The 19518-nt window shown below is 34.5% G+C and overlaps 1 protein-coding gene across 6 annotated transcripts in view; it reads left to right on the forward strand.

Moving 5' to 3' along the window:
- LOC108135885 (cAMP-specific 3',5'-cyclic phosphodiesterase) overlaps positions 1-19518 on the forward strand; it is a 116389-nt gene that overhangs the window by 7907 nt on the left and 88964 nt on the right. For 2 of the 6 annotated variants that reach the window (XM_041707120.1, XM_041707121.1), the window contains exon 1: positions 8050-9004. The exons of 3 other annotated variants lie outside the window; for them this stretch is intronic. The gene's annotated coding sequence lies outside the window, so the exon portion shown is untranslated. Of the gene's footprint in view, positions 1-5920; positions 6092-8049; positions 9005-19518 lie in introns of those variants that run through there. One more of the 6 variants, XM_017256794.2, reaches the window with a different exon arrangement.

Here is a 19518-nt window from a genome sequence, read left to right on the forward strand (position 1 = left end):
AAACTTGAACATTTAAAACGTATGCATGCTTTCAGTGGCAAAAATCCGGAGGCGATCCGTATTGTCTGCTTTATTGTGCGAATAGCCCAACATTTCAGCTCCGGAGTTGCACCTGAAATTCATTGTTCGGCCCACTTAACTGGGGGCGGGTATGGTACTTTTATTTCCAGCCCACTAAACACAAATTACACATGCAATTGTCGCTGTCCAAAGTCCCAGAATGCTGACAATGCCGCAGATCCCACAGACCCACAGATCCCATGGAACCACCACATCGCGTGCGTTAATGTTGCCCATCAACGAGAGCACCTAACGTCCTCTCTTTCGCACAGGCCCTCTGTTTTTGCATTTTGCACGCCATTTTGTGTGGCCACAGCGGAAATGAACTTGCTGACAATGCACACAAACGGTACACGGCAAATAATCCCTCGTTAGTTATGGCAATCAAAACGATTTCTAACAAAAATATCCTTGCAATTCTTATATTTATAAAATATTAAATACAAAATATTGTATATAACTTAGGGCTATATGTAACAACATTAAAATAATTTTAAGCAAAGGATAAAAAGCTTTTTTTTATATTTATAAATTTTGTTTGTAATTTTAAAGGCCATTGCACTGGCATTTGTATACAAATTTGTATTTACCCGATCAAATATAGTGTTTTTACGATATTACAATTTTTTTTATTTATACTTAAAAACAGTCTTTTAAAGTTTTTGTTGTGATTTTTATATATATATATACAAATTGTTTCACATGTTATAAACAGGCATCTACGTGAATTTTTTACTTTCCTAAAAATGCTTTAATCGATTTCTTTACAAGCCTGTCCATAATAAGCTTTTGTTCTAGTGTATATTTCGTGTCTGTACAAATGAGTGGAAAATGGTGTATTAATTGATCACAGAAAAAACCTTGAGGTGACTTGAACTCAATCTTTTTATGCGAACTTTAAAAAAAACTATATCAAAAGTGGAAAGGAAAGCCGTTAAACCGATATAACCGATAACAATATTTGTACTAAATATGTTATTGCATCATTTTTAATTCGCATCGAATGCGAATTGTGTCAATTAGGAGGCAATGATTTGAAAATGAATAATGGCTTGGCATTTTGCCCAGGAGCCCCACTTGCATATATGTGCATATATTTTTTCCCCATTTTAATTGCTTCCATAATTGTGGGCCCCATTTGATGGCGCATTCTTCCTGGACAATTCGATTTACATAATCTTCCCTGATGGCAATCAACTGTTGCGCGCTCAACCCCTTAACCCCTTAGCCCCTCGAGCATGCATTATCCAACTCTTTTGTGACATTATGGGGGTTTGGGTTTTGGATTTGGTTGTGGATTGGGATTGCGATTGGAGATGGGGGTGGGAATGGGCTCTCTCACAATAATTCACGCCTGAGTGGAGCTCTGTTGTTGCTAGTCATTGAACTTCAGCTAAATGTGGGCGGTTGGGTGTTCGGTTAATATTATTTATAACTAAGGAAGGGGCCTCGAGCCTGGCCATCCCGAAATAACTCGCAATTAATCAATAAACGAGCTGGGTTTAAATGTTGATTAATTTTTTGTCAATAAAACAAAGTATAAATTTCCATAGAACAAAGTAATTGAATATATACAACTTGAAAACATTTACTTTTCTTTTGCCATGTCAAAACAGAATTAATTTATAACAAAATTTATTTACAACAAAAGTTGTTTGGTGGCATTTGTGCTTGTATAGATTGTATTTTATTTCTAAAAGTTTTTGCGTAAAATTATACTTGTATGTAATAAAGAATTGAATACGATTGATATTAATTTAAAATAATAAATATAAGGAGTATTAAAATGTATGCATACAAAACTTAAGACAAAAAGTTTGTCATTTAATCATCTATAAAATGTATTAAATTTTGTTTTTAGTATAAATTATCTTAGCAGTGTTGACCGGAGAAACACAATTTATATTAGACGTTAAGTATACGCCATGTCCGACAGCTTTGAGATGTTTTAAGTAAGCTTACACCTAAAAGCAGCGTACAAAGCTTTTCATAAGCTCAAATAAAACTTGTTTTTAGAATTTCACCATTATCAAAACAAAAACTTTCACCAAAAAAGAGCTTTTACCATAGCCAGATATTAGTACCATTGAGACTTTCGTAGCTAATAATACAACCTAGCATAACCCCTTAATTTGAGCTTTCAAGCATCCAATCCACAAAGAAAATAAATCCTGCGATCCCGTGGCGACTTCCGAGAATTGGTAGAAAGTTGGACTTGACATTCGCCGCAGATTCAAGGTCTTCGCAATCGCTGCACTCGCAGGTTGCAATTAAACAAATCAAAGGACCTCAAGGTTTCTTTTTTGACCTCCAACCACCCAGCCTGTCAAACAGAAAGCATCTTGCCATTAAACGATATACACAGCTACTACAGCTACATTATTTTACTGGCTTGCAAAGTTTCTATGCTTATTATTTTTTTTAATTTACAAAATTGTTGACAAAAGAGAAATGGCATCATCTTTTTTTATTTTGTGTGATATAGTTTTTTTTACCCTATAAAGAAAACTCATGGAAAAGTATTGTATTATAGTTTTAATTTCTAATTAAATTAATTTAATTTCTAGAAGATGAGTGCAAATCTTATCGTGCGGAAAAGCGTATGTTTCTGAGACATTTAACCTCATCCAGTTCTAAAGATTTGAACCCAACTTGTTCTCAACCAAAGGTTACCCACAGGAAATGTGGGATACTCCACTCCGTTTGTGCTCACTTTTTGGGTGGACAGTGTGCTCTGCGGCTGTCAGCTGCCAGGTTTCTTGGCTAGAACAGGATATTGTGGTTGGGAGGGGCGTAATAAGCCAAAGCCAAAGGTCTCCTTCCAAGAATAATCTACAAAAATCAAGTTCAAGTTTAACTTAACGCAGTCAGCTTGCACTGTGGATATGAAAGTAGCGTTTACTTATGAAACCACTTTCGCGTTGCGTTAACGGCCGGAAATTGTAGTCGCTCTTTCTTGGTTAATATTAATTCATACTTAAACAACTCTAAGGTTATTGGCAAGGCGGGAAATATTAACAGGAATAATAAATTGTAAGAGTTGTGAACACACGTTTAAATTTGTAAAAACTTAAAATATGCAAGTGCAAGTCAGGCATATTATTATATACATATACTCGCATTCATGACTCAATTATCTGCAACTGTTATTTGTTTGTCCTCACTTTACATACGTAATGAAGTCTAAAAGTCGAGCAAATATTTTTCGTATTCCATTAGAATTTCTTGGTATCCAAGCCAATTGAATTAATAACCATTATTTCATCTTCTTTCCTCTCTTTTCAGGTGAGTTTTCAATGTTTTGACTGTATTTTTATATCCGTAATGCAGTAGATGAATCGTAAAGTAAGTAGAGAAAGTTAAAATAAGGTTGCCACAAGTGGGTAAACCAGATTTATATGGGCTTGTAATGTGCATTTTACATTATCCATAAGCACCGACTTACTTCCCAATAGAGGTTTATACTTTATAACCAAATTGTAAACAAAAAAAGATTTTGTTCAAAATGTTTTGTTTTACAAATGTTGTGTTTCGTCGAAATGTTTTCTATACAAATGTGTATTAAGCCTAGTAATTAAATAAGAAAGCAATGTTTATTATTAGACTTTATAATAAATGTATAAAAATCATTTTAGGTATACGCAAACAAGAAACAAAAATTGCAAAACAAATTTTAAATACAAGCATTGAACACCAAGTAAATGGTGCTTAAATAGAGAGAAATTTATTCTAGAGAAAGCGTTCAGTCCTAATGAGTTCTGACCAGTGTTCATTAGGGACTGGCCAGCTCTGCTCTGAATTTTTGCGGCTTTTTCCCCTGTTTTCCCGCATGTCAGTCCGTCAATAATTGAGGGCGGCAAGGGATAATGCTGGCAAATAAGGGGAGTCAGGGCTTAAAGGTCCTTTCTCTACATTTTCAATCAATTTAACTGGCATTCTCTAACCCCATCCACCGCATTTACTTATGTTAAATATGAGCTTTTAAGAAGATGCATATAAGCAATTATAATCAAGAAAAATGTTTTTTTTGCTGTGGCAGCAAAAACAAGGCATCGCAGGAGAAGCAGTCCACTTTTCGGATGGAATATAACAAAGCCAATCAAATGGAGCGCAATTGCAATCGATGAAGATGAGACGAATGAGACAAGTTATGCATATAAAACAGATCCACGTTTAAATCGAAAGATATAGACCTTTATCGAATGTTTGCTGCTTAGTTTTCATTTCTTTTTGTTTTAAGGCTGTTATCTAATGAAAAGGTTTTATTGATTTTAAACAATTCCGTCTTTACTTTAAGTTTTTTTCATTAATAAAGAAATCAAGATGATTTTATGAAAGAATACAAAAAATTTGTAAGTTAAAAAATGATTTTGTAATTTTACAATATTAAAACTAAAATTGCCAACATAAAAATAAATAACATTAATTGCGGTTTTTTCATTCATTTTAATTTCATTTGTATGTAAAACATCATTATAATCTTGCATAATCGGTTGCGTTAAGTTAAGTTCGTTACGAAACTTTGCCCAACTGGCCAAGTTAATTGACATTAAACAAAGTGAAACACTTGCACAAACCCAATCGAAATGGAAATAAAAGAAATGAAAAGAAAAGAACAAGAGCCAACAAAGGAGGCAAACAATTTCGAATTCTGAAACAAAATTTACTTAATGGAAGGTGGAATTGTGAAATTGTGGAAAGGGGTAGTACTGGCGAAGAATTCAAAAAGGAAGTATGTGTGCCAGAAGGTGTGACAACTTTCCATTTCTAACTCGTGTGCCAGATTTCGGATTCCCTGCAGTGGCTGATAAATGTTTGCTAATTTCGTTAATCATACGCCGCGTTGCCCAGCTTCTGAAACACACCGAAACTGTGCCCATAGTTGTCTGCCGATGCCCGTGGGGAAACTCCTCTGAAAGCATTTCTTCCATCACCATGAGAGTCGTCCCATCACCATTTGCAGTTCCAACTGCAGTTTCTGCCGCATTTGTAGCCTTTGTTTGCCCAGTTTTCCGAGAGTTTTTAAAGCCCAGCTGGCCAACATGTTAGCCCAGTTCATCGGCAACTAGCCGACAACATGTTGGCTCGTTCCCGGGATATTTGAACAGGCGTAGTGTCGCAAGAGACATTTGCTTATGATGCAAAATGCAATTCAAAACAATAATACTTATTTGTGTTGGTATTTACGGGAAGACAATATTTATCATTGATAAACCCCCATTTTGAACTTCATAATAATAGTACTTCATAAAATTTGTAATACAAGAACAAATTAATTATTCAAATAATGTGATGAAAGTGTTACCACACACTCTCATAATAATTCAGAAAATTTTTTTTCAATAATTAAAAAATTACGCTTAAAAATATATAAATCAATAAAACTGAACTCCGCTAATTGAGTTGTGTCATTTTTGATAAAATCAAAACTAATTGTTGTTATTTATTATATTAATATAGAACCAGAGTTGTAGCTACTTCCAAAAAAAAATATTTTTCATAGAAACTAAACTATTGAAAGTATGAAACTAAAACGTATGTGGTTTAAAACTAAGGCCTTAGACTATAGTTTAAGACTCTTCGGTATAGAAAATAAACAAAACGTATAGGGGTTGTATTATTTAGTATTAAATTAATATTTTTTTAATTTTTATTTTTGGTACCACTGTCCAGTTAGCCCTTCCTTTTTTTTATTTATTTGATTGCCTTTGCACATTGCCTGCCAATTTTGGCCACCGGATTGGTTATGTTTCCCGGCCCGCAACATGTTCGATTCGAACCACTCGGCACTTGATGTTAAGGTGGTTAGATGGTGCGGTGGTTGGGCTTAGGTGGTTCGTGTCGCAGCCGAGGCAACCACCGATTGCGAGTCGGAAGCGGCTTATCGCATCGCCCTGCCAGTTGCAAATCAGACCTCTGAGCAGCAGCAACAGCACAGCGGCAGCGGCAGCAGCAACATCACAGCGGCAACAGCTACATCAACGTCACAGCAGCAGCAACATCAACATCAGCATCAGCACGTGTGTCCCAAGTGCGTTTCCCTCTTTCAGCACAACGTTTTTTTTTCCAAGTGTTACTTTTTTCTTCGTGTGTGCAAAAGTGCTCGAGCAGAATTGAAAATCAAAAAGTCACAAAAATAAAGCTATACTACTACAAAAGAAAAGCAAATCAAAGTGCACAACTGTTAAGTGAAGTGAAGTGATCGCCGTAGAGGAACTCTTGAGACCCGGACTAAAACTAAACCAGAATACTTGTTGCAGGGCACAAAACAGCACAAAAGCCATAAAAGGTAGATAAATAAATCGGGGGCGTCGAGTTTGTCAAAGCCAGATCAAGAATAACCAAATGACAAAATGCCATATATAGTACCAAAGAAAATATATTAAAAAAATTAAAAAAACAAAAACTAATCGCTTTTATAGATTGTTATCATCTGTTTCCTATAAGCGATTCGCTGATTAATCGGCGGGCCATGAGTATTTGTTGCTTAAAAACAAAAAGAAGTGGCAGGTGATTAATGATGCTGCTTTAAAGGCAGTTCTCCGAAAAGAAATCTTGAGATCAAAGTGCACGGCGAAGAAAAGCTAATCGCTCAACATATAAATACAAACACTGGCTTACAAATTTGTAGGAAAACACTAAAGCTCCGTAGTTTTTTATTAAGCCCTAGTAATGATGTTTGTCCTTAGAAACTTTAAGTTAGCAAGAATAAAAATGGAATATTAAATGTTCTATATGTTGTTAGTGAATTGTGCTAAAACCTCAGTATAAAACTCTGAATATGTTTACAACCTATTTCAAAGAAATTTCTTTCCATGCAATAAACTGCATTTATCTATGTTTGCGGCGGCTTTAATTTTTCCAGCAATTGCTATTTTAATTTCTACAGCTTATTTCGTATCTTGTCTTCTAAATTGCTTATTAGCTTAGTACAGATTGTCAAACGAAACACATGCAGTCAAAGAGGGTTAAACTTGAGCTGGGTTATTTGTTCCCAATAAAGTTCGACCAAAACTTTCGGATGACTCAAACAAATCACAATTGCTAAAAAGCAAACAAAAGGCTAACAAAAAACTAGTCCAAGTTTTCATATCACTTGCTATCGTTCGCCACACCAGCCAACAACAATTAGCGTAATAAACGCATAAAGTTTATAAAAATGTGTCGATTCTAGACCCGGATACCAAAATCTGTGGGGTAAGTGGTAATGGTGGGGGGTGAAACATATAGTCACTATGTCGTCAAGTTCTGGTGGCTTCTGTGTCTTGCTTCTATATGGCTCTTTTTATTATTATTTTGTTTTTATTATTTTTCACTTACTTTGCCCTCACTTAGTCAGCCAACGAAATACGAAATGCGGCCGTCTGTCTAAGAATTTTTGGCAGCAATCAAAATTATTAGTCGTCGCCCATATAGAAAGCCCCCCGATGGCAAATGACAACAACAGAGTCACACAATGGGCTACGAAAATTAACACATTTTGACGAACTTTTCTGCTGTGCGGCTGGCTAAACAATTTAAAAATGTGTCTTTCTGCCCCCAGACGAAGAAAATTAGAAAACTAAATGCGACACCTGCAATTTAACGAAGTTGGAGTGCTCCTTTGTTTTCTGGGTACTTTAGTTTCGTCCTAATCTATTAGTTTATGTTTATAAAACGGAAAGAAAAAGAATTATTTAGTTTGAATTCAGTTCAAATTAAAAAAAAAAATTATTAAGGATGGTATTTTTTTATTATTATTAATAACTGCCAAATGAAATATAATAGGTTTAAAAAATATTTTCTGGATTTTTTTAAAGCTTGCAATTAATACCAAATAATTATTTAATTTATAAAATGCTGCATATCTCTAAATTTTTATGAAATAATTTAGGACAGCTAAAATAAAATGTTAAGCAGACCAATCAATTATAAAAATAATAGTTTTTTGTTATTGCTTAAAAGCATTTTAAATTTTAAGCAAATAAATTAAATTAATAGACTTAAAAGAATATTTTGTGAATATATATATCATATATATATATAGAAATGAAGCAATTTCCTTTGCAAACTCGCTAATAAATTATGAAATAGAAAGTTGTATGCTAATCCAGTAAAAAAGCCAAGATGCCCCTAGCAAAATGAAAAAATTAATGAAATATATAAAAAACAAACGCATTCCCGACAGCGAGACGAAATCATCAAAACTTAAATTCTTGTGAGTCTGTTGGCTAAGTGCTCGTGTCGCATAATTAACGCATTCCCTAGTGCAGTCCCTAAAGAAATGGGTATTTGGTAAATGCTATGTCCAATCGCTACATGGTATCTCGGATCGCGCAAAAATATTCTTTAAGGATGGACGGGGGTCACATAATCATCATGTTAGCTGGGCTTAAAATTCATTTCGCTGGCAACAATATAGCGGCGAACACAAAACCGAAAACACAAAACTTATTTATAAAACTGAGCAGTCGAGTGGATGAATATGCCGCTCCTTTTGCCCGCTCCCGTATTTTATTTATTTTCTTTTTTTTTGTGTTTTGGGGCCCTGAAACGAACGGAACGATAAAAATAAACCAAAAGCCAAACGGCGCACGAGACAAAACTGTTTTTCATCAAAAAAAATAAGAAAAAAGCACGCAAAAACACAAAAAGTCACAAAGGTGTAAAAATATTGAAAATGTTGAATTTCCCTTTTGTTTGTATAGCGCGTTAATTTCCACAGAAGCAGAGATAAATACATAAAACCTCCAGAAATTCAAGAGAAACGGGAGAAAAAAGCTAAGGCTAAAAAGCAATTAAAACAAATTGTGCCGTAAGTCAGGTCGGTGGGCTTACAGCCCAGTCCCCCCCGGAAAAAACCAAAATAAAAAAAAAAAAAAAAAAAAAACAAAAAGCAAAAAAAATATATTAAGGAACCATCACCGCAGGATCCAGAGGAAACAGGACCCACCGCCCCCCAAAGGTAACCAGGAATTATTTAATTAATATTTCATACGAAAAACAATCTTGCCCCATTGCCGCATACTTTTTGTCTCCCCAAAAAGAACCCATATAATATATACACCCCCTTGAATCGCATATTATTTTTCAGTCGACTGCACTTGATTCGATTTGTGGTTCAAATTTTTTCTCAAGTAAATACAACTGTGTTCAAAATAATAATACAAGCAAATATTTTCAATATTATTTGTCTGACTATGTAACAGAAAAAACATTACAAATTACACAGTCTTTAAAGCAGTGTTACCAAATTGGAAAATTTGTATCAATTATTATAATATTTGAGAGATTAGCTCAATAGAGATGGTAAAACCCAAATTTCTACTTCTGTTATAGCTCTATTATTTTAAACACAGCTGTATAAATGCCTTTGGGGCATTGGATATCGGCCACAACATTCCCGGAATTGAATGCGTATTTAAATACGGTTTGACTTTTTAGGGATGCTCGTTTTGATTCACAACATTTTCCCCTTTTATACAAAGCTAACACAAAGCCAAAACTTGTTGAGCGTAATTTTTTGTGGATTGAGAATAATAAATGCATTTCATCGGATTTGTTTCAGCTGCAAATTTTCACAGAAACTCGGCAATTAATTAAGCATAGTTTACCATTCCACAATTTTGTATAATTAAATGCAGCGATTTTCTTAGGTTGCAAAGGGTTGCAAGGTGAATGAGTATGGAGTTTAGAAAGGGTAATTCTGTGTTATTTAAGGTTGTTGGTATCATTTTACGGTGGTCAATAATAATTAATGGCCTTTATTTGTGATTCTTCGATAAAGTGTATGTTATTTAGTTTACAACAGACCGTTTATACATTTTTTGGCATTAAAGTCCGTGACCTGTCTCATACAAATGTATTGTAAGCTTTAGGAGGGTATTGCAATGGCAGTAATTAATTTCGTTTAATTCCCTTAAAGCATCCTCAAAATTCCTTTTATCAAGTCCTTTTGTCCGTCCTAGGCCGTTTAATTAAGCATTTATGCCATCTAGCAGTTCATCAATATTAACGCTCTTCGGCCTGTGGGCCAAATGCCAGACTCGATTTTAATTGCCCGAATATATACTGCTCATTCGAACGGATTCACTCGAATGCCACTCGTTGAGGGGCACTTGGGGCAGTCCGCTGCCACGCCCCTCTTGCAACAAGAGACCCATCACCGCCCCTCCCGAAGGCCTATCCGGGAAATGCATCTGCAGCAATGTCTGCCATTCGATGATGAAGATGCTGATGTTGTTTGATGCAACACAGTGTCTGCTGAAAGTTGGCCCAGAAAAAAGATTGGCTCTACAAATTCTCATACAAATTTAATTTTAAAAAAACGTGAAAGTAAATTGCAAAAAAAAATAATAATAGGAAATTACAACATATATGTTCTTTGGCAAACTATTAACATGTAAAATCTATACGAATTTTTTTTTTAAACCAAAATGCTTTTACATGCATTATAGATGAACACTTTTAGCGTCCCGTGTGTGCTCAGCTCGCCTTTTTCAAATATTTCACTTGCTGATTGGCTTGGCTTATTTTTAAATCCACCATTACATTGCAGCGGCTATTTTATTTAAAATTAATCACGAAACAGAAATGCGAAATGTTTCATAATGGATCGGTGGATAGGTGCTTGGATGGGTGGATGGGGGTGGTAGCTGGCCAGTCGATAAGATAAGCCCCAAATGCGATAGAGACCCGACGACTTAAGGCCTGAAGTAGGTATTTCGGGGACAAGAGCTCTACAAGCCCAAAAAAAAAAATATATATATACAATTCACACGGAAGATAACACCCGGGGAATCAAATCGGCTGAAGTGTGCAAGTTTAGCCTAGCCGACCGTGTGACATAACCGGGTGTCCACTGTAGTTCGATCAAAATCTGATTGACGTATGACTATCCCTCCGGCGACATTGCGACTGGGAAGTCCATCGGAATTTATTTACCTTATTTAGAAAAGAAAGAGTCTACAAAAATCTTAACGATAAGATTAACGATTAGATTTGGTTTTATGACCTAAGATATAGACATTGATTGTCAGAGCATATATCATCCTGGCTGCAGCAAAATATTGAGGGATTTGCATTCGTGTCGCTTAAAATAACGAAGAATTTCGAACAGTCGTTCAAACTGATTGGCAAATTAAGACAAATCTGAGAAAAACCAATGTCTGCTGCGAAAATGCCAGAATGACACATGTGTCTCCAATTTACATTTAAATGGAAAAAATAGAAATGTTCGATCCAAAGAACTTCTATGTGCGTGCATTTCTTGGCTTTTATGAGTCACATTTGCAAGGCAAATATTCCCGACGAGCTATATGCTTATTTGCAGTTGGATGAAAATGCTTTCCAAGTGAGTTACTCTCTACCACCCATTCTACTTTGTGGCGAAGTATGGCAATCAGTCAAGGGTTTCAAAAAAGGTCAAAGGATTGCTTGTCTGTTGCAGAATTTTCTAATTGACAGTGTAGCAAATAATTTATGTTTGGGATTTTCTAGAAAATGTTTACGTTTAGGTAATAGCAGTTACATCTTTATTATAATATCGATATCAATAAAGTAATCACATTGCTATCGGTTGTATTGCTTTCGTGAAATTTCCTTGTTTTCTTTGAAACGCTTGTTCAAATAGTCTCATTTAGTGTTTCTTTGTGAGTTTTTTGGAATTATCATTACCCACTCTGTTACCTATTATATTAAATTTTATATACTCACTTTCCAAAAATGTTTCGATTTCTAGAACTAAAGCCTTCATATTTATTCTTCACTCTTTGTCCTATATTAAACTCTATTTCTCAATATTCACTTATTACTTGCTCATTACCCACCCATTACCACCCAAATTCTGTACTCATTTTAAACTATTTTACTGATGAGACACTCGCCATTTTGATGGTTCATTTGCACCCATTCCCAGGCGGCACGAACTCCAAATGATTGAAATGTAATTGACAGCTCCCCCTCAAGTAAGCACCCCTACTTTGACCCCCTTTCAGCCTCTTTCTCCCCCGTTTTACATCTATACAAGTCGCAGCTGTTAATGCAAGGCTAGTCATGTGCTTCGATTTATCGACAGCATTTCTATTTGTACTTTTGCCACAAAATATTTACACAATTGACAGCTGCTTCTGTTCAGTGCCCATTTCCCCCCACAGTTTCCGCCCCGTCTTCACCGCTTTTCCCCGCTTTCCCCGCCAAATTTCCCCCTTGGATATGTGTGTGCTGGTGAGGCTGCTTTATGTGCTCCTCGTAGCAAATGAATTATCTAAGCTTATTGTCACATAATCTTTGTCAACATGACGGGGGTGACTTAAACATAAAATACCCTCCACGGAATGCTAAGCTTTTATTCCTGGGTTTATGGACTCTGGCAAACCCGTTTTGGGGTGAAATTTTAATAGGGTTTTCGGGGCGGGAAGACGCTTAATTTAAATTGATGAACATCTGAACATTAATTTGTAAAAATGAAGCAATGAAGATAAGTTTCAGGAGCCCTTAAAATTCATTTGTTTAGTCAATATAAAAATATAAATAAAAAAGGTTTTTTAGCTTAAAACAAATTTAGTAGACAAGCATAGTCAAATCTATTTCGTATTAGTCCCGGTGTTGTGTGTGTATAAATAGCGTATACATTATATTTAAATCGACATCTGCTTTACCTCTTAAAATGTAAAAAATTGGGGGTCAAACGTGTACAAATATTTTATTCAATTTTGAAAGGGTATCTCTGTCCCATGGTTTAAAAAGTTATCAATATTCCTGGTCGTGCTGTGTGTGTTTGTATGCGTGTGCAATTGTGCGTATACGTAATATTTCGATTTGTACTTATTTCAAAGCTCCTATTCTTGCCTTTCACTTATCTGAGATTATTAAACACGCCAGGAGAATTTCCTTACAGCTCCACGTTTCTACATATATGCATTAATTGCCAGAGACCACAGACTTGTCTAAACCTCAACTCAGTTGAAAAGTTTTGTAATTAAATAGCAATATGAAAGCGTTGATAACAGCCACTTGGTGACAAGTTCAATCAATCATTGACATCCATTTTCTGTTTTTTTTTTTTTTTTTTTTTGCTCTATTTGCCCTGTTTTTCTGTTTTCCCGTTGGCCAAGACAACAGGCTGTGTGCTATATTGATTATAGCCGTTATCGATGGGGGAAAATTTGCATAGAAAATCAAGGACAAATCGATGTTGACAAACTGTCGGCCATCGTTTCCGTTTGGCCCCCGGCTAATGGTGAAATTAACGCCCGCAATTTGTGTCAACTGGTCAGTGGCATGGGAATTCGGCCGGGAAATTGTAACGGCCATCATAATGGATGGGTTTTGCAATCGGTCTGGCAAATGCCGAATACCAAATTCAATTATCAAAACCGAAAGTCAAGGATTCCAAGGAATTTCTGCATCATATGGCTTTCTAATCTAAACGTGATTTAAAATCCCAAAGTAGGTTATTAAATCCACAAACAATTAATAATTGTCTTCCTTTTGACAAGAATTAATTCACCAACTGCAAATAAATATGTATTTATTATATATGGCCAAATGTTAAACATCCTTTGTCAAAGCTAATTCAAAGTCATTAAATCTAATTTTTTAATTAGCTTTATATCTGTAATTACTTTTCGCATAGTTTCAACATTTTTCAGACATAAGCATAAACATAAACATCCATAAACAATTAGGTCTTTTATCTTTTGTGTATAACCAAATATAAACAATCATTAACAAAAAAAACCTTTGGTCGAATAATAGGCATTTAATTTTAAACAATTTTGGCCACGTTTTATGAACCACTTAGATACATAAATACACTTGCTCCAACCTTGCCTAAAATAAATATGCAATAAAACTTAAAGCAAAGCTTTATTTTATAAAAAAATCGAGGAAATATCATATATATAAGAAAACCTTCAATAAAAATCTTTATTATCCATTAAAACGATTTAAGCAAGACGTTGTTTTTATATTCCTCGAAAAGTGGCCATCCATCAAATGTCGAATATCAAAATGCTTATTTATCGAGTGTTTTCCGTTTTGATTGCTAGCTGACATTGCGCATACGACCTGATATCTGCTTGAATTAACGAAATAATTGAATTCGATTGTTTGATTTGCCATCTGCTATTCATGGCGATTTTTACACCCAGTGCTCAGAATCTTCGCCATCGATTTCTCAAAGTGAAATATTTCGTTTTTTTTATTTTCTCACTCGGCAATTCGCTTTCCACTTGAGCCATCGATTTTCGATTTTCCAGCTGCTGTGCCTCAGTTTTTCCTTGTCTCTCTTTTTCTTTTTATTTTCTTGCTTTTCTTTTTTTTTTTTTGGGTCACCCAAAAGAAATAGGAGAAATAAAAGTGGGGTTTTTCGCGGGCGAACAGGTGTGCATTGCAGGTCATGTCACTAGACTCTGGTCCAATTTTAATTATTAACAGCAGAAAATGTCGCGAAAAAAAATTATGAGCTGTTTTCAATTAATGGCAAACGACAACCGTTTCAATTTGTAATTGATATCCAAGTTATGAAATAAATCAACAATTTTTGAGAATCAATAAAATCAATATTTTGTAAATTTGGATTGTTTGAAAAAAAAACATTTAAAAATAGAATTTAAATAAAGAAAAATAATATCAAGAAGAATATTATATTTAAAATACATGTTTAGTTAAAAAAAAGTTTATTAAAATTTGGTATTTAAGAATATTTAAATTTAACATAAATTGAAACATAAATTTCTAAAACATTGTACTCACAAAAGTCGACACCTTCGAGCATGCTGTGCATGTAATTTGTGTACATGGTTTTCTCTTTTGATCTGCAATTCAAAATCAATTTGGTAGGCAGTCAGGTGAAAAAGGACAATGTGTCACACATGTTTATCAAATTGAATTTAGGACTCGATGTTCAGATTCCCATTTTGGATTTGGATTTTTGTGGCTTCACGACATTGATTCCCGGCCGATTCCTAATTAAAGGGATGGCTGACTGGCCATATCATATATCGTTGGGGAGAAAATCGGACGAAAACATGTGCAGTTGTCAGTCGAAATTAATAATCGAACCTGCGAGCATGCTAACGGGCCACAGCTGTCGTTTGGAGTCGAATATTTGGCCCGTTGTGGTCTGATTTTGTGGCCAGAATAATTTGCATTTATGCAACGCCATCTGCATCGAATCCATCAGGACTTGGAATCTCAGGCTTTCCCTTTGAGTTTCCCATTTGGACCCTAAGCTCACAAATTCCAAATGGAATTTGCAACGAGCAATGGAGATTTGTCAGATCGAAACTTCTGTGATTATGGGGATGTGCCAATAATTCGGATGCCAACTGTCAGAAGTTCAGATGGACTCTCCTCCCAATTACTTAATTATTTTCAAGGGGAGCCAGTTTATCTATTAGGAGAACCTGGCCTCCTGGGCAACTAAAAGTTAACGGATACTATTTCGGTAATTAAAAAAATAAATGGTTATGGTCTAACCATTTTTAAACTTTAAAAGTCCAACTACTTGTTAAGTCTATATAAAAAGTCTGAATGTATAAATAATTTCAAATTGGTTTCTAATATACTTTTTAATAGAATGTTAACCCAGCAATAATATTTGAAGAATGCAACTAAATAACGACATTAAAAACACATGCGACCATCCATCAATGGCTTTTATGTCACTTGAAATGTATGCCAGAATATTTTAATGAATTTCCGCCAAAAGTTGTAAGTTCTATTAAAATATTAAATGGCAATTTGTAGAGAGCGTAATATGTTTTCGTTCAAAACAAGAAAATTTAAGTGGTTTGTCCTATTTAGTTATTACAATTTTAGTACGTTTTCTTTTTGGGGAAAAAAGGTCTGAGCGTAAGATCTTTAAAAGTATTTTAATGGCTTCCCCTGTTTTGCATAAACTTTTGCCCTAAATTTGCGACTGGTTGAAGAATAAACCCTGTTTTTCCCCTTGCCCATTTTGGATTCCCTTTGTTTTCTGGGCAAATTTTGTCAACCTTTTTTTTCATGCTTGCTTGGATTTTGATTTGGCTTTCATGCTCACCCTACGGAGTATATATCCTCCTTCTACCTGTTGTGTATGAATTTCGAATGAGTTTTTGATTAGCTTGTGACATACATAAGCCCAAGACTGTAATAGAATGCAAAAGTTTTAGCCCACCACAGAGTGTTGGCCAACTTTGCCTATGGTCAGCTGCGTTGGATATATGCGAAAACATATATATCGTATATATCGTGCATATTGCACAGTCGGACAAAGTTGGGATAATAATTAATTAGGTTGAAGTGCCAACTTTTTCCAGTGGAACCAACAGGCAAAGCAAATAAAATTGCATTTGGCTTAAAAGGATCTCAACAAATAGCGAACATAAATAAAAACAACAAAATTTCCTTATTTATTTCGACAAATAAATAATTTTAGTACAAATAACTAACAGAAAAAATAAATCAAGTTTACGAAATGTTAAGGTATTTTAAATTTTACTCTGCAAATTGTTTATGCAACTAATTCGTAGTATTGTATTAGAAAAATATACTTTTTCTTTTATATTGAACTGAAGAGACGATAATGCTTAAGAATTATAAATACTAATTTTGAAAGCGATTTATATACTTATAAAAGTATAAAAACAACTGATTATTTCATACGAGATTATTTAAAGAAATTATTTCCACAAGTAATATAAAAAAATTTGTTGGCAATAACAGAATTTTCAGGGATTTTACCCAACATTATGGCGACAAATAAGCAAGTGAAATCCAAAGCCAAAGCCAAACTGAAAATGAATTATAGAACAGATAATGCCGCACACCAGCTAATCCAGTAAGAGTTATCGCCCTCGCTTATTATTTTGGCCTATTTGCGATAGCCGGTGGATGTGCATGTTATTATTACTATTATTTCCCTTTTTTCTTCGTCTGCTCTCCAAATAAACTGATAAACAGATAAGGGCTGTAAAAAAAAAATAAAACTGCGAAAGAAGCAACGAGTACAAATAACTTGTTAACATGACTTTGATTGTGATTTATAGGACACACACCATAAACTTATCGCAGCTAGACCGAAAAAAGAAGAAAAACATATATAAATACTCAAATAATTGTAAACTAATCGGAAACGTGTGAGCATTGACAATTGCTTATGATTATTTTAAAGACTTGTCATTTCAAGTTTTGCTTAAATTTATAGAGTTGGTAGAGGAGAGTTTATAAAAGTACAATTAGTTCAATTTTTTTAAGAAGGCTTTTTAATAATCACTTTTTAAATATTCCAAACGGAAATGGTTTATATTGACATTTTTGGCTAAATACAAACCAAAATTACTATAAAATCTAATAGTGTTAAGTTAAAAAAAGCCAAATTGATTCTATTTTATTAATTCAAGTTTAGGTTTTTGAAAATACAATATCAATTAAACCAAATTCAACCGATGGCGCATATAATCAATATTTAGTCTTTCTTAAAATACTTATCTGATTATTATTTGATTTCCTTGTTTATTTATGAATCAATAATCCTTTTAAGGCCTTTTAGGATTTTGTTTTTCACTAATTAAGATTATTCCATGAATAACAAACGTTTCTCCTCAGAAAAATAATTTAACTGCACAGAAATCCTTATTTATCCGTTCAATCAATCGATGGGGCAGCAAATCCTTCCCACTGTCGCCGTATCCTGGCCACACAGGACATGCCAAGTGGTGGGCGTAAATCTCGACTTTTGTGATGCAAATAATTGCCAAGTTTGAACCACAAACAAGCGGACAAGGCATGCCGAGTGCAGAGAATGCAACAAAGTCTAGTGCAACTTTGCCTGCTTTAATTGAATTAAGCAAAAGTTTTGCATTATCGAGAAAGGTTGGCACGGGAAAGTGCCAGATGGAAATGTAAAATGCTAAAGTTTCAGTTGGGTTGCCGGTGGCAACGAAATAACACGCTGGCCACGTAATTAAGTCAGTCACTGACCAACTCCGACTTACTTGTCAACTCTTTTGTGGCGCCTATTACTGAACGCACAATGTAAAAATTAATAACTTCAAGTATGCCATAACTTTTTAAAAAGTTTTGTCTTGTTGCACAATTTCAGTTGCCTTCTGCCATTCGTTGAAATGTCTTTAAATAATTATGTACTCTAAAACCATATTAAATCCTTTTAAATTTCCACAAACTTAGTTAAAAAATCTAAAAAAAAATTTTTAGTTTTATTTATTCTTTTATTAAACTAAATAAAATTTAAAACACTATTGTTTCAAATAATTATGTAGTCTAAAAGTGAAAAAAAACCATATTAAAACCTTTTAAATTTCACAAAAGTTATTAAGATATTTTCGCAGTTTTAAAACTACTTACCGAGTAAAAGAAAAATCTAAAAAAACCTTTTAGGTTTAATTTATTCTTTTTTAAAAATTAAAATTTACTATTTTAGTTGTAAACATTTTTTAGCAAATATAAAACTACTTACTGCATTTTACAGAGACTTGCTACTGTTTTTATAAACACAACAGTATGTTTTGCTTGATAGTAAGAAATTCAAGATAATTGCAATATTTGTACTTGTATGGACGACTGTACGTGACAGTCAATTAAATTGTTAAGCAAACTTTTAGGCAGCGACATTTCAGCAAATAACCTGGTCAAATACATTTTTAAGTTAAATAGCATAACTAAGCTTATGCTAAAAAAAAAGAGTTGGACTACCAATAAATAGTTCAATCATATAATAAATTGATTTGTATTTATTTCGTATAAAAAAAGTTATAGTTTTTGAATTCAAAAAACGCTTTGGAGATATAAAAAAATATATAAAGTTCTATTGAGTTAATTTGCTCATTTTGCGGAAATATTTTTTTTTGTCCCACTGTATGCATATTCACATAGGGCGAAAAGCCAATTATGAGCAGAAGCTTTGGTCCCGAGCAATTTTCCGGCGTTCAATTACAGACAGCTGATGATGCGGTGAGTGTGGGTGGGTTGGGTGGTTGTGGGTGGTGCACTGGGTGCTGGGTGGTGCAACCACACGTCGACAACTCCTTTCAGCTCGAGTGGACTCGCTTAGCACGGCTCTCTTAGCCCTGTTCACGTCGTGTCAATCGAAACCGGCGGTCGAGGGTTAAATGGGGGTCGAAAGTTCCCCATTGTCTCGCTGGCCCTTTGCATGTTACGTTATGATTGCTATGCTGCTAACCACCCACAACCCAACGCCCATTGCCACGCCCCCATGGGCAACTATAATTTTGAAACGAGGAAAGTTGAAAATGAGGAGCTCCACAACCAAGTTCGATAATCATCGTTTATTGGCGGTATAATCAGCGGGTCTTTCCCTGTTATTTAACACTTTTAGGGCAGCATTAAAAACTCAATTGGGCTGTGATTGAATTGTTGCAAAATTTGGAAAGAAAATATTTTTTAAAAAGTCGAGTGTAATTAAAATAGAGAGTGATAAGTAAATGTTATGGTGTAGCCCACTTAAACACC

Source organism: Drosophila elegans, unplaced genomic scaffold (assembly GCF_018152505.1).
Source record: "Drosophila elegans isolate 14027-0461.03 unplaced genomic scaffold, ASM1815250v1 contig_149, whole genome shotgun sequence".
Classification (NCBI taxonomy): Eukaryota; Metazoa; Arthropoda; class Insecta; order Diptera; family Drosophilidae; genus Drosophila; species Drosophila elegans.